This window comes from Nilaparvata lugens, chromosome 6 (assembly GCF_014356525.2).
Source record: "Nilaparvata lugens isolate BPH chromosome 6, ASM1435652v1, whole genome shotgun sequence".
Taxonomy (NCBI): Eukaryota; Metazoa; Arthropoda; class Insecta; order Hemiptera; family Delphacidae; genus Nilaparvata; species Nilaparvata lugens.
Window position 1 is genome coordinate 44,771,022 of NC_052509.1, and position 19,485 is coordinate 44,790,506.

The 19,485-nt window shown below is 34.9% G+C and overlaps 2 protein-coding genes and 1 long non-coding RNA gene across 5 annotated transcripts in view; 1 reads left to right on the forward strand and 2 right to left on the reverse strand.

The window, feature by feature from the left end:
- Positions 1 to 6,743, reverse strand: part of LOC111052732 (neuronal calcium sensor 2) — a 241,913-nt gene extending 235,170 nt beyond the window's left edge. The window contains exons 1-2 of the mRNA XM_039430880.1: positions 5,485 to 6,743; positions 1,315 to 1,354 (exon numbers count right to left, since the gene is read on the reverse strand). The gene's annotated coding sequence lies outside the window, so the exon portion shown is untranslated. The remainder of the gene's footprint in view (positions 1 to 1,314; positions 1,355 to 5,484) is intronic.
- LOC111052731 (neurocalcin homolog) overlaps positions 1 to 6,784 on the reverse strand; it is a 253,861-nt gene extending 247,077 nt beyond the window's left edge. The window contains exon 1 of one of the 3 annotated variants that reach the window (XM_039430876.1): positions 6,645 to 6,784. The gene's annotated coding sequence lies outside the window, so the exon portion shown is untranslated. Of the gene's footprint in view, positions 1 to 6,546 lie in introns of all 3 variants that reach the window. The other 2 variants (XM_039430877.1, XM_039430879.1) reach the window with 2 other exon arrangements.
- A 4,793-nt stretch (positions 6,785 to 11,577) lies between these two features.
- On the forward strand, positions 11,578 to 18,194 carry LOC120351940. Its single transcript, XR_005571643.1, has 2 exons — positions 11,578 to 11,715; positions 18,038 to 18,194. It is a non-coding gene; the product is annotated as an uncharacterized LOC120351940 (long non-coding RNA).
- The last annotated feature ends 1,291 nt before the right edge of the window (positions 18,195 to 19,485 follow it).

The window sequence follows — 19,485 nt, forward strand, 5'->3', positions numbered from 1 at the left end:
CTAAATAAACAGAAGTTATTGCGAAACCTCTACAACCTAAATTATCAATTGAAAGAAATACAGTTTGAGAATCTTATCTAAGAGCTTTAAAAGATAAAGACGCCTTTGGAAAATATTATTCACACCCGATACTTGAACTTACAAATGAATGCTTCTTAAGAGCTTCATAAACAACGTCACTATTCATAGGTTAAACAAACTGCTTCGTTATAAGCTGCTTTGAAACAGATCTTTCAAAAATCTGTTCCTCATTCCTGACACAAAGCAATTCAACAAACGGTCATTGTTAAGTGCGTACGTCATAGTATATTGTGACGTCAAAAGTCTACTGTCTAGTTTAGAATGTAGTCAGACACATGCTCCAAATATGCATGACAATAGTGCTTCACTCAGAACTCAGGTGAAGAGTAGCGCACTTTGGTTGTTATTATTTTGGAGTACAAAAGCATAAAAAATGTATTACGAAAGAAGAAATTATAATAACATTCATACAGAAATGTTCCATCTAATAACAGTAATTGAGATTAATTCCCAGAGGAATGCAAAAATTTCCCTCATAAAGGCCCAGTTGCACAAAAGCCGGTTAAATTTTAATCCTGATCAACTTCACGTGAACCAAAACAGAGAAGACCATTTCAAAAAGATGGATCTACTGGAATTAATCAGGATTGAAAATAGCACGGCTTTTTTGTAACCGGCACTAAGTACCTGATTGAATGATTACAAAAGTTCAACAGCTGAGCCATAATTTTGACACAGTCCCACACACATGAACTCGCTCACTCACTTCCATCACCAACAGACGACGAATATATATAATTATTATCAGATGTTTTTCCAAGGGTGAATAATAATTATCCTTTTAATGTCCTTCAGCGAGTTTTCTCAGGGATGAGACCTAGAGCAATCGAATCTTTATATTATAAACCTACTATGTTCTGAATTTTGTGAGAATCGTTAGAGCCGTTTTCGAGATCCGGTGAAATACAAACATATAAACATCTAAACATCTTCTAAACATCCAAACATCTGAACATATAAACAGAAGTTGCTCGTTTAATAGTATAGGATATAATTAATAATAGTTAATTGACGTTGATTGATATCACTCAACTTTGAATTATTTCAAACATGTAAGAAATCTTGAAATTTAATAAACACTATAAAAAAAGAGTGGCTTGAGTTCTGATTCTAGATGGAGAAATTAATCGTTATATCATTATTTTCAGTGTAGTCTAACTATTATTAGTAATCAAATTTAAAAAAATATGTTCCTAAATACATTACAAACTTGGCAAAGAATTTAAAACTCACCAAGATACTGGATGGATTCCATTGTTGATTGAGAGAACATCTGGGAATAAAAACAGATTTTCATTAATCTCTATTAACATCAATTAGAGCAAAAATATGTATCCTTCCTTGTACATCACATAATAAAAGGGATTTAGAATTAAAGGGTTGTGAAAACATATAAATTAACAGGCTACAATAAATCAACAATTACAATGTTTTTGCCATCCCATAGGGTAGCAGAAAACATTCATTTTCGAAGCATTCGTGAATCAGAGTGATCAAATCATGGATGTAATATCCTCAATCATCAATATAAATTTTATCAGTGATAAACTTATTCTGATCATCATAAATGTAGTCATTCTTGCCTGAGTAATAGTATGTCAAGGCCCAAATGAGTGCGGGGAGCCACCAGTGACCAGAGTATGCATTTATTTACAGTAGATCCAAATTGGGCAGTCACATTTTTAAAGAATGGAGTTGGCTGAGGTAACTTCTTCAATCTAGTGAAAACTGACATTGACATAATAAATTAAGATATTAGGTTAAATAAGAATGTACTTCCAAGGACTTTTCCACATCAGCTTGATCTTAATAAAATAAAATAAATCAATTTTTTAAATAAATATTTATCCAATAAAAGGATTTTTGTTAAGGATGTTCCCATAGTTTCCATCCAGATTTGATCTTGGCTTATGGGAAGTATCCCAACAGTTTCAAATTTATTATCAAAATATGTTGCAATATTTAATAAAATAAGCACAAATGAGCAACTCAAATGTCAAGCCCAATCTACTACGAGCCATACATACATATCTTGTCTATTTATGGGAGGCAGGATGATGACATGAGAGATTGTCCTACAGTTTCAACTCAAAATTATATCTCCTCCAAATTTGTTAGAATGTTTACTAAAATATCATGCATAACGTTTCTATTTTCAATCCTTATCTTTGCCTAACATATTGGTTAACCAGTCATAAATCAAAACAAAAATTATCACACAATTATATTTATGATCAGTGTTGCTAACACGATACATTAGCACTGGTCTTACATACCAGTAACATAAGAAGTGTATGTTGGGGACTATGGTATCTTATGGGTTGACCAGTGTTCAACCAATATCGAAATTCATCACACGATATTATTTGATGTGCTGGTGAAAATTATACGTCATTTGGAAACAACAAAACAGGACTGCAATTTCTAATGCAAACCGCTACAAAATCTGATTTATAGCATGGTGTATATAATTATTTATGTGCCTCGTTATATAGCCTACACTATAACGGTCCAAAGTGTAGCATTACCAATAAGTTTACAGCAGAGCTCACCCTCACGCAAATTCAAAGCTGTTAAAGAAGACTCGTTATTTATAGACCGTACAATGATCTCGCAAAGCCGTAAAACAACCTCAGTACTAAAATAAGAGCCAATCATAAACACAAAAAAGATAAAATATATGACTAACAGGACCAATAACACTTCACAAAATAATAATTCAAACAAATTCCAGTGCCTGCGACTTTGTTAATATTGGCAGTAGTATTTTAGATGGAATGTTTGTGTCCATGGTTTTTTTATTGGACTGTTGTCATTGGCTATCAAATAAAATGAGTTGTGAAAAGGTTTGGTCAGGTCAGATCTGTGGCTGACAGCACATCAAAAAGGGGGGGGAGCCTTTTGCTATTGTTGGCATTTATTGATGGAGGGAATTGATAGCATTGCCAGGTACAAATGTGGACGTCTGTAACGATAAAACATTTCTGTCCAATAATAGTTTCATAAAATTGCTAATATTTATTTTGGTTGACATTTTTGCTAAGCCCTGCTTTCCACTCAACAATTTATAGTTCTTAATAATTGAGATATTGTTCTGTGAGCAGAATGAAAGACTGTGAAAACTATTGCTTCTTATGAGAGTGTTGACAAGCAGTCTAGCAATTGCGTGAAGTCTCATAAGAACCAATGGCTTTTTCACGGTTTATGTTATTGCTCAGTAGAACAGAAAACTATTGAAAAACAGGTATTCACAGTTATATATTTGAAAATATACATTTTAAATAAATAAAATTTATGCTTTCTGTAACATAGTTGCAATATTTTAGTTCACAAAACTAAATTTTTTTATTCAACTAATTTTTTTTTCACTGGAGGTATTTGAATATTTTAGTATGTATAGGTAATATAATATTAACTATTATTTTATCTATTTCAATAGAGTTGTATGTATTTAATTTGTTACAAAACTATTTTTAATACTTAATAAGTTGGTTTTAAAGAATTAAACTTATAGATATTCGATCTTGAAGACTTTAGGGGAAAAATAGAGATGGGAAATGGAAAAAAAGATGGCTTCTATGTTGAGACCAGTCTTGTAGCAGATACAAGAAATTAACTTTAAACCTAAATTTGCCATGTTGAAATATTTAGTTTAGTAATATTTTATTCAAAATCATTGAAGGAACCATCGATTAAATGAATTACCATGTTTTAAGTGGTGTTTGGAGATAGAAACTAATATTTCTGAGTTTAGCATGTCAAGTTATATGGTTGCATTGCATATGGTGGCTATTACAAACCACCATAGGATAGTATATAGCTATTCTAAATATCTATTCTATATACTATTCTTGATTACAAACAGCCTATACGTTTCTATCTGTAAGGATGCCAGTCTTCTAGCGAACACTAGGAAGTTCAGTAAGCATGCATCCCAAGAGCCAAGAGTGTGGCTATGCCGGGGATAAACGCCCCTACATGGCTCGGCTCTCAACTCAAGATAGACAGCCCCCACATGGTAGGCCTAGCTTTGCATCCTAAGCTCATATCTAAGCGTGCGAAAATGCATCCTGCCCTCTTTACAGGATAAAGAGACACTAAAAAATCTACATCATCAGTAGAATTATGAGATTAAAGCTCAAAGGGAAAGATAATTATAAAATATAATAGTAATTGGAAATCTGTTTCACATTAGCTGATATAAAATATGGTCTATCGAAAAAACATTAGATTTAAGTTGAAAATCACTGCAGTTATGGTGCTACTACATCTACATATGATATGGTAGAAGACAAAATGAGATGAATGGAATCACTGATCAGATATAATGAACTGTGATTGATGTTACAAACAGGAAACAAGTTATCAATCCAGCAATGAAAAGAACTACGTCAGGAAGACATGCAGTGCAATCAAACAATACAAAAATTAAAATCAATTCAAGTTAAATGATTTTATGAACAAAAATTTTGTGGTAGCTTTCTATGAAGATGATAGACTATTTTTCTACTTCATAATTTCATTGTAATTAATTTGGAATTTATCCTTCAAAATTATTTCAATTTTAAAAAGAATCTTCGACTTGACTTAGCCTACATAATTTTATGCTAACCGTTATTTTTATTTGTATTTACAATTAAATTGATTGATTTTTCAGATTAAAATCTAAATAAAGATTTAAAAAAATATGTTTATATCCCAAATTATTTTAATAGTGTTATTTTAAAATTATATTAATGATCTTAAACCTACTTGATTATTTTTATCATTTTATAATCAAATCTTGAGTTGATATCAGTCGATTATTACTCCTAATAAAAAAATATGCAGTCTTTGATTATTCTTATTTTAGTGTTATTTGCAGTATTATTTTATTCAAAAGATAAAATACAGGATCGTTTTTATAAATATCAAAAGGACGATAATAAAAACCCAAAGAAATCTGAGTATAGATGATGTTCTTGCAATAAATTAGCTTACTGCATTATATCTTGATTGATTGTAAAGCTGCGTTTACAACAAAGTTATTAACAAAATGTTAATACATTAATCCTTATAGATTTTATAGATCCAACAAAACTTATCATACACATGATGAACGTTTATGTGTTTGTCAAGTTCCGTTCAATCTTATAAAGTCTATAAGGATTAACTTAATAACTTTGGTGTAAACGCAGCTATAAGGATTAAGTTATTAACATTTTGTTAATAAATTTGGTGTGAACGCAGCTTTAGGAGTAACGAAAAACATGATAGATGTGTACCGTACATAAACAAAAAAAAACTTCTTGAAAACCTAACCTACTCATAAAATGATGAAGGGAAACTGTCATTATGAAATATTCAAAGCATGTTAGAATACATTCAAATCTAAAAAGCAAAAAATATCTATAAAAATCTTACCTCAATTCAAGTATCCAAAAAGAAGTGGAAATCATTCAAATATTGTATTGGACGACAGTAAGATTCTGATAAGGTGAGCACTTCACTAAATTCGCGCACTTTCGTTGACATGGTGAAGATAATAGGTGTTGGTAGATCAGGATTGGTAGGTGGAGGCGTAGATCGAAGAGTATTTGAGGCGATGGATGATGGTGAATGTTGTTTTGATATTATAAAACTAACTAACTAAACTTAACCTAGAAACATTTTAAATGTATATCTTTTACACTAAAATATATTCTAATTCTATTAGTTTAGAACAATAAATGTTGCCTATGTACAACACGGTTATTCTCATAACAAAATAAAACTCTAATTTTTCAACAACCTAAATATTTTTAATCTTATTTCAATCACACTTATGTTTGAAATAGGTTTATATACTTTTGCAAAGACATCTCAAATAAAGGTAAAAAATAAACATTATCACATTTGAAAGGAATAGCTGTAAAGTTTATAAAATGACTATTGTTTACCTTGGAAATGCAGTGCTGATATAGGTTAGGACCAAGCAGTCTTTCATTTAGGTTAGGATTTTATGTATTTGACATTACTTGATTTTGATAAAAAAAGGAATAATAATTATTGTAATTCTGAGTCATGTTTGAAGATATTCTAATATCATTTGATTTTATAATATTGAGCCAAAGTAATCAACAAGTAAAATAGGAATTGATGTTTCTTGTTAAATTCTCTTTTATTCAAAAACTGGCATTTTGAAAAGCTTAAAAAATGGTCAAAAACAAAGTTTTAAAGTAATGGAGTATAAATAGACCCATTATTATAAGATAGGTTAAACTATTTAAAGAAATTTCAGCTAAGTTTTCTGAAAAGACAGGTTAACTTTCTAGAAAGGCAATCTAAATCTGCATTTCAATACGTTTACAGATGCTATTCAACGATTCTGATGGTGAATTTTATTAAAAATTGTTGTTAAAAAGAGTATTAAAGATTATAAAGGCTTTATCAGCATTTCTAAACATGAAAAATAGACAAAAAAGATATGGTAAATTAACATCATACCAATGGTTACAACAGGGTTGTGTCGACCGACTTACTGTGATTTCAATTGACAGCTTACGATACTTGTTTAGAAACCATCACTGAGCTAAATTACAAACCTAAAATGTCAATCCTCCAATAGTTTATTACGATTCCTTCAAAACTAAGGGCATTTTAGTTAAGAGTCACACAAATACAACTACAACGGATGCCATATTGAATGTTACGGCTGCCCAAGACTTGATGCTACGTTCTATTCGATTGGCTAAGCAGAGCCATCTGCTGGCAAGAAATGGAAGCGTCATTGGTAGATAAGAAAGTTTGTGACGTATGATAAAGAGCAAAAATATGAGTGACATGCGAAGCCATCAACTCAAATGAGATATGAGAACAATGTTCTCTGCAACATCAAAATAGAACATAATTATCAAATAAAAAATTAAATGATTTATTAATTAAATGCATTGGTTCTGGATGAAGATTGATAGGCAAATTTTACTGTTATTAAGCTTATAGGGTACAGCAGTAGCCTTGTAACACTATATTCTCTATTACAGAGTGTGATCTATTAAAAAAAAAATTTTGAACTCAATTATTGAAATTTTGTCAAATCAATTTTGATTATTTCAAACTGAACAAATAATTATCATAACAATGTCATAAAATAAGCAATATTATTATTACTCTGTTGCATATCCATATTTTTTCATTATTAAAATTGTGTGCATTTTCACTCCATAAGTGTTTTTGAAATTCAAATTCAATATCAGGGCACCGAGCTTCGCTCGTTATTACTTTCTTTGCCCCACTACCATAGGTAAGGAAAGTATTGCTTTTCAAAAAAAATTAAGGTACCCCAATTTCAAGTTTTCTATACGTTTCAAGGTCCCCTTAGTCCAAAATAGTTATTTGTGCAACTAGTGCGCAAAGTGACAGTTTGCTGCACCGAAAGAAACGTTTACACAAAGCCGTAGGCGAGTGCGGAATGATGGTTTCTTGAGTGCAGCAAACGAACTTTGCGCATGTATTTCACATTAAATTTTTCCTACAGTTACCATTGAATATGAAAAGTGAGTAATTATGGGTAAAATTCTCTGAAATCCATCAAATGTTTTTCTGTGTAATTTTATTATTAATAAAAACCTTAATTCATTTAAAATTGAATTATAATGATTAGTAATTCAATTGAAAATTTATCTGACTGCTTGAAGGGGGTTTATCTTATGTAAGCATTGAAATGACTATAATCGAGACACATATTGGCAAGGCAACGCTGTTCTCCACTGCCATTATAACGTGGGCCTCACTATGAGTATTACCAACTTAATTTTGATTTTCCTGCACTGGTGCTCCATATAACCTACTAACTATTTTGCGTTGTCATGCTGCAAATCTGGAGTATGCTGAGTACTCACTTTGCGCACTAGTGCGGAAAAGTGATTCTTTGTGGCCTGCAATCAGTGCAGAAATGGTCACTTTTTAAGGTATCTGTAGGAAAAATGATTTTTGGGTGTTGGTCTGTGTGTGTGTATGTGTGTATGTCTGTGAACACGATAACTCCATTCCTAATTATGAAGTTGATCCAGACCCAGAGGTTGCTAACTCCAATTTCCCTCCAACCACTGCTTCAAATAATAAAATAAATGAAATAGATTCTCCATTATTTGACTATTCTCTGCAACAGGGAAGCAATGGACTTGAAGAAAATGTAAATAACCATAGTTTTTCTTCAATTAAGTGTAAAGAAAATGACAAATCCGATTGGAAGATAGCATCAAACAGAAAATATAGAACCAAAAAGACTATCCCACTAGATTATCAAGTGGCTGTATTATCTAAAGTTGATGACTCATTAAAAAATATGACCGAGACAAAAATGAACTATGCCAGAGCTACAAGGGCAAACAGGAAAACTGTGAATGTGGCAAACAAGACAATAATAGGGTCAAATACAACCCTAAAGATGTAGAATTACTGTCTACTCTCGTTGGAGAAAAGAGAGCATGGTTCCACCTGGGGAAAATAAAGAGGGGTACCACCAATGAGAGGATGTTGAAAGATTTTTGACCAGGACATTTCCAAATTGTATTTTCACAGTCGAAAAACTTGTGAGTGAAAGCGAGTCGTACTGCAGCTTTAAACCGGGTGTTGAATATGACATGAAAGACTCAATAATGGACAGCACCAAATGGCCAAAATATGTCACTCTGAGACGTTTTTTATTCAGAAAGACGCAGGGGAGGACACTGAGGTAGGCTCACCTACACCTTGGATGAAACAGAGACACTATGATACACTCAAAATCATACTTTTAAACGTACAGTGTCTCAGAACGAAAAATGATGTCCTTGAAATTTTCGTGGACGAATTGGACCCCAGTATAGTATGCATAACTGAACATTGGCTGAGGGAGGAGGAGATTGAAATCTACAGTAGCATCAAATCACTGAAGCTGGGAAGTATATTCACTAGAAATCTACATAGGAATGGAGGAGCAGCTGTTTATCTGCAAAGAAACCTGAAGTGTATTAAGATAGATGTTGAACAGTTCAGTGCTGAATTCACTTTGGAGATTGCTGCAATTCATTTAGTGGATTATGACATAATTGCAATCACAGTATATCGATCTCCAGATGGGGACTTTGATCAATTCCTGACATTGTTTGATGAGTTCCTATCGTTTTTGATAAAAACCCACAAAAGAAGTGTGATGATAGGAGGTGACTTTAACATACATCTCGAGACACCATCCAGGATGAGAGATAGTTTCACAAACCTTTTGTGACATCATGGATTGTTTGTAGCCAGTCACCTTCCAACAAGAGGAACTGCTTGCCTGGACACATTTCTAACAAATATGGATTCCTGGGATTATACAGTTGATGTAGTTGACCCCATGATTTCAGACCACTGCGTGGTTGTCTTCCAGATCCAACAGGAGGCTGGAAAAGGTGAAATTGCATCAGAGGCTGCATGGAAATCAAATTACAGCTTCTACACCAGAGTAGTCAGAGAAGAGCAAATTCCAGAGCTCTGTCAGAAATTGAGCAACATAAACTGGAGTCAAATATTCAGCACCACACATCCAGAACTGACATTCGATATATTGATAACTGGGTACATAAGCGCCTTCAACTCTGTATACCCGAAAGTGAGGAGGAAATCCACAAGACTCAATAGAGGTCCACTGTTCCACACTTCAAACGAGAGAACATGGTTCACAGGGAATCTCTGTAGGCAGAAGAACCTAGTGATGCTGCTAAACCATCAATATAAGACAGCTGAAACACAAGAAAAGAGACAAAACAGCTACAGGCTCTACCTGAGAGTAAACAATGAGTACCAAAGGAATGTCAGCCAGGCAAAGAGAGAGCACACAGCCAACATCATCATGAATGCAGACAACAAGTGCAAAGCGGCCTGGGATGTGATCAATGAACATCGTCCAAAGAAGCCCCAGGTAGACTCTCCACTCAGCCCAGACGATTTCAACAATTATTTTGTTGAGGCTGCTGGAAATGTGTTGAAGTACCTGAACGAAACAGGCTACCATGATCCAGTTGTTGGCATCAACACCAGAGGTGGTATAAGTATGTATGTGTGGAAGGAGGTTAACCCAAGGAGGATACAGAACATTATCAGAGGATTGAAGAACTCCAAAACACAGGACATTTATGGCCTGTCAACATTTTTCTTGAAATCCACAGCACATTTAATAGCAAGACCAATGGCAAGGGCAATAAATTATTGTCTCAGTGTGGGTAAGTTCCCGGATCTACTGAAGATTTCAAGAACAATACCGATTCACAAGAAAGGTGACACCAGCATCCCATCTAATTTTCGACCAATATCAATAGTCCCAATTTTGTGCAAGGTCATTGAGACAGAAATGAAGGTGCAACTCACAGAATTTCTGGAGGGGAACGAAATCCTGGCAAAATCCCAACATGGCTTCAGAAATGGGCGCTCAACTACAAGTGCATTGCTCACCCTGACCAGCAAGATACAAAGTGCCTTTGAGGGTGGTGAAGCCCTGGCCCTCACAATGTGCGACCTGAGTAAGGCTTTTGATTGTGTGCCACATGACTTACTCATCAAAAAGCTTGAAATGTATGGCATGAAAGGGACCGTGCTGAAAACAATTGTAAACTACTTGCAAAATAGAATGCAAGCTACTTCAATAAAGGAAGTGACTTCAAGAATCAGGAGAGTAGAGCATGGTGTACCACAGGGTTCAGTGTTGGGACCCTTGCTGTTTATTCTCCTCATGAATGATTTCACAGCAAACGAGGAAGCAGTGATTTTTGCAGATGACACTACAATAGCAGCGAGATGTCCAACAAGTGATGAGGCCATTTCAAGATCTGCAGAACTGTTATGCAGCGCAAAAAAGTGGTTCTCAGCAAACAAACTAAAGCTGAATGAGGACAAAACAAATACCCTCATTTGCTCACTGCGACGGCAGGAGGCAGAACCGGTCAAGTTGCTTAGCTTCTGGCTGGATGGAAGGCTGAGATGGAGTCACCATGTGTCAGAAGTGTGTCGAAAGCTTTCCAGGGTAATATACCTGCTAAAAAAGCTCAGACATGTGGTAGGCAGGGATAGTTTGGTGATGGCATACCACTCACTCTTTCACAGCCACATCATGTATGGACTGATCCTGTGGGGACATGTACCAGCAGCAAAGGATGTGCTGCTCCTCCAAAAAAGAGCAGTCCAAACAATCACATTCTCGGGAAGTGGGGACCACTGTAAACCTCTCTTCAAGGGTATGGGGATCCTCACCATCTACAGTCAGTATGTGTTCTGCTCACTATCACACCTGATGGTCAACCAGGAAGACTGGACGAGAAGAGGCGAAATCCACAGCCACAATACACGCCGAGCTGCTGACCTTGAGGCATCCCAGACACGATTGAGCAGCACCTACAACAGCTACCCAGCTGCAGCCATTCGAATGTTCAACAGGCTGCCCAGCAAAGTGAGAAATCTACCAAGAGATAAACTGCTTAGCACAGTGAAGCTGAAGCTGAACGACAGGCCACTCTACTCATTTTCTGAGCTTGAGGACGAGCCCCTTTTTTGAATCAGTTCTACTCCAATGACTAGCAAAAATGGCTACCAACCAACCTTGTTTATGACACTGTCTATCTGGAATCCCCAGTCTTTGACAATGACAACAAGTATCAAGTAAGTAAGTAATTAACCGATTGACTTGAAATTTCAAACTTAAGGTCCTTATACCATGAGGAACCGACAATAAGAAATTCAGTGAAATTCAATCCAAGATGGCAGAAAAAATGGTGGATAATTACTAAAAAACCATGTTTTTCACGGTTTTCTCGAAAACGGCTCTAACGATTCTCTTCAAATTTATACCCATGGATAGCTATTTATAAGTTCTATCAACTGACATGAGTCTCATTTCTGGTTAAATTGCGGGAGCTCCATAATATTCTTGAGAAAAATGGCGGATAATTACTAAAAAACCTTGTTTTTCACAGTTTTCTCAATAACGGCTCTAACGATTTCCTTCAAATTTATAACATGGATAGCTATTTATAAGCCCTATCAACTGACATGAGTGTTATTTCTGGGAAAATTGCAGGAGCTCCGTAATATTCTTGAGAAAAATGGTGGATAATTACTAAAAAACCTTGTTTTTCACGGTTTTCTTGATAATGGCTCTAACAATTTTCTTCAAATTTATAACATGGATAGCTATTTATAAGCCCTATCCACTGAAATGAGTGTTATTTCTGGGAAAATTTATTTATTTATTTATTTATTTATTCATTTTTTATTTATTTATTTATTCATTTATCTATTTATTTATTTATTTATTTATTTATTTATTTATTCATTTTTTATTTATTTATTGAAAACAAGAATATGTGGAAGCAACAGATCAATGATCCATTTTGCTTCCATTACATTAATTGTTTGAAAAACAAAGAAAATTTGAAGTACAACTAAACAAATTAATATTGGAAATAATAAATAAAATGTAGAAACATTTATGATGATGATTATAAATACATTAATATAAAATGCAATTACATCAAGTGATTTATACAATCTTAAGTTCTGCATCAAATACTAAAATGAAAAATGAGTGGAATGAAATAATACTTAAATAATTAAAGAGAATTTGAAGTACAACTAAACAAATTAATATTGGAAATAAGAAATTAAAAGTAGAAACATTATGATGATGATTATAAATACATTAATATAAAATGCAATTACATCAAGTGATTATACAATCTTAAGTTCTGCACCAAATACTAAAATGAAAAATGAGTGAAATGAAATAATACTTGGAAATAAGATTAATTCTCCCAGACTCTATGGATGAACGACAGTTCAACTCTCCAACACTCCCTTCCATCCAGTAGGGCCTCTCTAACTTCACGACGAAACCGACTCCCAGAAAGGTGAAATAAGTCAATTCTGTCCACAACCGTATTGAACAGCCTGGGCAGCCGATTCATTGGAGCGAAAAAACCACTCAATGATCCGCTATAATTTACTCTGAATGAGAATGTAGATCTCCGTGCTATTGGAGATACATAGATATTGATCTGGGCCAACAGCTCGGGTGTATCAACTGAACCATTCAACAGCTTGTAAAAGAACACCAGATCAATCACAGAACGTCTTACACAGAGACGTCTTCCTAGCTCTCTGCTAGGAAAACCAATAGGACACAGGACACTAAATCTCTTATAGAACAAGTGTCTCAAAAATCTCTTCTGTACCCTCTCCAAGTCCTGAATTAGACCCCCAGAGTATGGATTCCAAATAGGAGCTCCATACTCCAGCACACTTCTGACAAGTGACTTATACAGGCACAAAAGAGTCTCTTCACCTCTAAAGTCCCTGCAGGTTCTTATTACAAAGCCCAGACTTTGACTAGCCTTGTTGACAATTTTTTCGACATGGAAATTGTATTTCAAGGGAGAATGAAAATAAACTCCCAGATCCTTAACTTCCAGGTTACAAGGCAGCTGACAGTTACCTACATTGTAAGCAAAGTTAATCAGCTCATTTCGCCTACGAGTAAAGGTGACAACACTACACTTATTAACATTCAGCAGTAAGCCATTTTCTGTGCACCATGCATGCAACCTATCTACATCCTACTGCAAAGATTCACAGTCTTGAGTGGTGTGTATTACCTTAAATACCTTCACATCATCTGCAAACATTAAGCAGTGAGAATTCTTGATCGCATGAGGCAAATCATTAACAAATAGCAAGAAGAACAAGGGCCCAAGATTTGAGCCCTGGGGCACCCCTGATCCATTCTTGAAATGAAAAGAATCAGTACCATGCACCAATACATATTGTATCCTCTTAACAAGGTAGCTTCTAACAAAGGACAACATATTCCTACCGAAACCAAAATTTGCCAACTTTTTCAATAGTATACCATGATTGACCCTGTCAAAAGCCTTGGACATATCACTATACACCACATCCACTGAGCCACCCTGCTCCAAAGCAGATGATACAGTGCTAGTGAACCCCATCAGATTGGTTACAGTTGACTTTTTGGGCATGAAACCATGTTGCTATCTACAAATCAGAGGATGGACATGATTGAATATATTCCTGTATATAACCTTTTCAAAAACCTTAGCTAGTACATTCAATAATGATATTGATCTGTAATTAGTAATCAGATACCTATTCCCACTCTTAAAAATTGGGGTGACATGGGCCATCTTCCACCTAGATGGAAAAACGCCAAGCCTCAATGACATGTCAAAGATGAACTTCGATGGTTCCAACAGCAATGTGGCACAGCCCTTAATTATAAATGGTGGTAAGCCATCCGGCCCCATTGATGCTCTTGGCTTCAACTCCACATTTGCTGCAGAAATCTCTTCAGACCGAGGACAAGTTGAAAAAGCAGCCACCATTATTACTGCAATACACTGTATCAATATTCGGACAAGGAGGGTCATTGACATATACAAAAGCAAAGTACTCAGCAAATGCACTGGGAATATCCCTACCAAAATATGACACATCATTCAGCTTCATTGCCTTTTCTGAAAAACTATTGCAGCGCTTGCTATTGACGAATTTCCAAAATGATTTAACATTGCCTTTCATCTGAGACTCCACTTCATCTAAGTGTGCACGATGGACATTTTGAATTTTCAACTTTATTTCAGCTCTCAATTTTTTGAACAACTCATCATGATACCTTGAAAATTTCCTTTTTTGGGAGCATTTATTCTTTTGTTTTATGTCATTAATGATCTCAGGTGTAAACCAGTAAGGATATTTACTCTTCACTTCTGATTTCTTCTGTTTAGGTATATACTCATCAAGAGCGTATAAAATTGCAGGAGCTCCGTAATATTCTTGAGAAAAATGGCAGATAATTACTAAAAAACCTTGTTTTTCACAGTTTTCTTGATAACGGCTCTAACGATTTTCTTCAAATTTATACCATGGATAGCTATATTTATAAGCCCTATCAACTGACATAAGTCTTATTTCTGGGAAAATTGCAGGAGCTCCGTAATATTCTTGAGAGAAATGGCGGATAATTGGATAAATGGACTTTGTAAACTACTTCTAGTGCATGAGATAGGTAGGAGAGCAAAAAGAACACAGTGGAGATATTACATCTGTAGAACAGCTGTTTTGACGACTTTTAAAAAATCATCGAATTTCACAATTTACACAAAGGAAAAAGAAGTCTGAGAACAATAATTATATATACACATATACAGTAGTCTGATCATAGTTTCAAATATGTCGCCGCCAATCGTCATCATGTTATTCCTCTAAATTATTCTCGTTTAAGAATGAGGCTCACAGTTCAATGAGCAAGGAAAGTTGTGTGAGTGTACCACACCAGATTTTTTTGTTTATTGTCAACAGAACGCAATTCTTTAAAATGGTTGGGGAAGGACTAAGAGGCACAGCACAAAACTGTTTCTTCCCCGAATAGTAAAAAAATAGTTTATGTTCCATACACTTGAATTCAGGTCCAATTTTCAGTCCAAACATTTGAAAACAAAAAATATCTAATTTAGATTGTTTACAAACCAAATTGAATACCGTAACAAAATAACACTCACTAATTACTTAAAACTGTAAAATAATGATCAACTTTGAAAATAATGATATACTCTAATCTAGAATGATACTTGTTAGGTACTTCTTTTGTCTTCTCCGCAGTCTGCTTGACCAGGGAATCGTCCTTTTCGTCCCATCGTGGGGGTGTCGGTGTTCACCTTTATTTAAGGTGTGAGAAAGTGTGATCATCAATGATTTCTGTTATGCTATAGTATGGTCTGACCATCAGGTATTGTTTGAGGCTTCTTATGAAGGTGTTGCTATTCGCTAATGATTTTATGTTGCTAGGAAGCAGGTTAAACAGGTATGCCCCCGAATAGGCTGGAGATTTACTATACCGGTACTTTTTAAGTCGATGCTCAGGGAGGCTTATGTCATCCATGCAGTGCTTAATTTCTGCCGGAACGTAACGTAGTAGTATCAATACACAAAATGTTTTGTAATAATATTGTTGACACAAATAAAAATAAAAAGTATAGTTCTATTTGAAGTTTGTTTTTATTCTCATTTATCTTCCTTCTTGAGCTTCTGGCAATTTAAAGTATTACCATTTACCATTGAATTTGATCAAATCTGTATTTGTTTCACGTTAAACTTAATTGAAAATTAGAATAATCAAAAACAGACTTAAAACTGGGTTTTTAAGGCCAAATTTAGAACAATTTTCCGGGGGTTCACCCCCGGTCACCCTTCCCATGAGGGGTATTCCATACTCCCCGGTAGTCGGGCCAGCCAGAGTTCCGGCGCCTGAAAATTTACAAATTAAGCACTGCATCCATGTTGCGTGCTCCATAACTGTGCTTATCTTGTCTTAAACCCGGACTTCGGTTTACTACTAGGATGATGGATTCCAGGATGTATATCGAGATTGCTGTGAGGATACTTGTCTGTTTAAAGAGTGGTTTCTGTGTTCTAATTAACTGTTCTGTGTTCTATGTAGTTTGCTATTAGTAAGATTTGCACTGCCCTCTTTTGTATCTTTAATATTCTCTCGAGATTTCCCTGAGCTGACAATCCCCAGGCGATGATGCCATATCTTAGGTGTGACATAAGTAATGAGTGATATATGCGATCAGCAATGTTTCTAATTCTGCGGATGACGTATATGTTTCAGAGGAGAGTTTTTTTTTACATAAATAGTCCGTTTGTTGCCTCCAGGACAGATGTACCATGATATTTGATATTTTGATATACCATGTCATGTCAACAAATCAGATTATTCTGATGAAGTCGATTAAAATTTCTAGATAATATTTCTCGTGAGATAAGCTGATGGAAAGGCTAAGAGCCCCCCAGCAGCTGAGTGCATCTGGTAAAAAACGTTTTAGGAAAGAAAGAAAGGAAGGAAATTGACTTTTTTGATGAATTTGGAAACATCGCAAAAACATGTTTTTATTTTAAATATGATTATTATTTTTGATTAATTATGAATAATCTCACCTTTTAAACCCTTAAGGTTTCTTCATCTTTTAGGTCATGTTTATGTTTTACAGCTGGCTATACGTCAGCTTATGAATTTCGGGGATGAGATATTTTGATTTTCCACGGACGCACTCGCTCACTCACTTCCATTATTCACAGACAACGAAAGTCTCAGCTGTTTTTCCAAGGATGAATTATCCTTTCAATGTCGTTCAGCGAGTTTTCCTAGTTGTCGTTCAGCAATCGAATTTTTATATCATAAATATATATAAATACAGATGGAAATTGCTTGCTCAATATAATAGGATTATCGGTTCCTTTACCTTGTTTGCTACGTCTACCACAGGTGACTTTGTCCCATCTCGCGGAAAAATATTCAAATTCCTTCATCTCCGATCACTGTTATCCGAAATCGATGTTCAACATTGATAATCGTAGCCCTAGTCATTATCGAGGTTCTACAGTCAATATTTTGTCGAATCTCGTCTAGATATAGTTGAACTATCGACACAAAACCAATCTGCTTGCTTTATCTTTATTTCTGCCTTTTTATTATATTTCAATTAGTATATCCATAATATCCATAGTTGTACTGGTTAGGATTCTGTTACTTTTTGTGTACCAGGCGTTCATGCCCTTGACCAATAGCAGTAGCTTACTCGCCTACTAGTATAAATTCTGCTGCTCTTGTATTTAGTTTTAGTTTATCAGAGATTGACAATGGTGTAATAGCCGAATCCAGCCTTTCTAAGTATCAATAAATCTGTGGTTTTTGACAATTACTTAGTCTTTTTCATTTACTAGTTAAATACAAAAGAAGGTCACTTTTAGGTTAAACTTGGTGTGACTGTGTCACAGTATAAAAATTATGATATTATGATGCAAATAAAATGCAAAATATTTAAACATTTATTATGTATTTCATCTAATAGAACAAAATATTTACCTTGATTGAAAAAAATAAGTTTTGAATATTCATTTTTTGCAGATTTTGCAGTTGGAGCCAATATGCCTCGACGCTACAGAAGATCTTTAAGCAGCAGAAACAGGAATATTTTTCAATAAATAATTTTTATAGATTCAAAGTAGATTCCATTTGTTATTAATGTCATGATCCATTAAAAAGGTTAACAGTTTCCTTCACTCTGTCTAACCTCTCTCTCTCCAGAACGGTATATAACCTCTCTCCCATATCTTACAGATAGGAAACAATGTGTCTCTTGGCGAGAACAGATCGAATTGGTTAATGTTCCACATGGTGTTCCTCAAGGTTCAATTCTAGGCTCTCTTCTTTTTACTCTGTATGCAAATGATCTTCCCTCTTCTATAAAATTTTCTAGTTTCCATACATATGAGATGACCTTCAAATTTATGCAAGTTGTCCTATAACAAAAGTTAATGAAACCGTGAAAAAGATGAATCATGACATAAGTTCGATAGTGGAATGGACAAAGCGAAACGGCCTCAGACTCAACCCAACCAAAACACAACCCATAATAAATTATTGGTTACTCACGTTTAGTAAACAATATCGACACATAGCCGATACATAAAATATCGACATACAGTCGATACATAAAATAACTGTTGATGGTAATGTGATCCCCTACTGCAACTCAGTGAAAAACCTAGGCATCATTATGGATAAAAACCTCAACTGGTCAGAACAAGTCAATAAAACCTGTAGAAAGGTTTTCTCAGCAATGCATTCACTGAAAAAATTACAAGATGTCCTTCCTAGAAGTATACTACAATGATTACTGGTCCAATCTCTGATTTTTCCACATTTCATGTACTGCAACTCTGTCCTCAATGACATGCAAGTTACACTCAATGATAAAATGCAGCGCTGCCGAAATTATTGTCTACGTTTTGTTTACTCTCTTGAACGCCATGAACATATAACTTCAGCACACATTGCTAGTTCTACCCTTGGTCTGGCCAGAGAATTCGAATTGTAGCGCCAGAATGCCAGACTGCAGTTCTGCCAATAGTAGGCTTGTGTTTGCGCCAGCGCAGACCGTCCTGCTGCTTCGGCCTTGTCATCCTAGTTTTTTGTCTGTCTTGTTTCGTCAGCCCTTCTTGTTGCAAAACCAAAATTGTGTTTGTCATGTAATTTCGATCGGAAATTTCTTGTAAATAATTGTTTGAGTGTTGTGTGTGTGTGAATTATGAATATAACAGCGTAAATAGTATTGAATTGAATTAATTTGAATCGGATTTGAATTTATAAAGAATCCAGTTTGAGCTTTGTTCAAAACACAGTGCATAGCCTGCAAGTTGAACGCGAAAAGGCAGCCTGGAAGCCAGAACCTGTCTTTTCCCAGATTTCGTCCCACCCTGAATCTGACCAAAACACCTAATAAAGGCTTCGAAGGGCAAGTAGTCAAGATTGGAATAAATTTGGTGAGTTTTTGCTCTTTTTTATTGTTCATT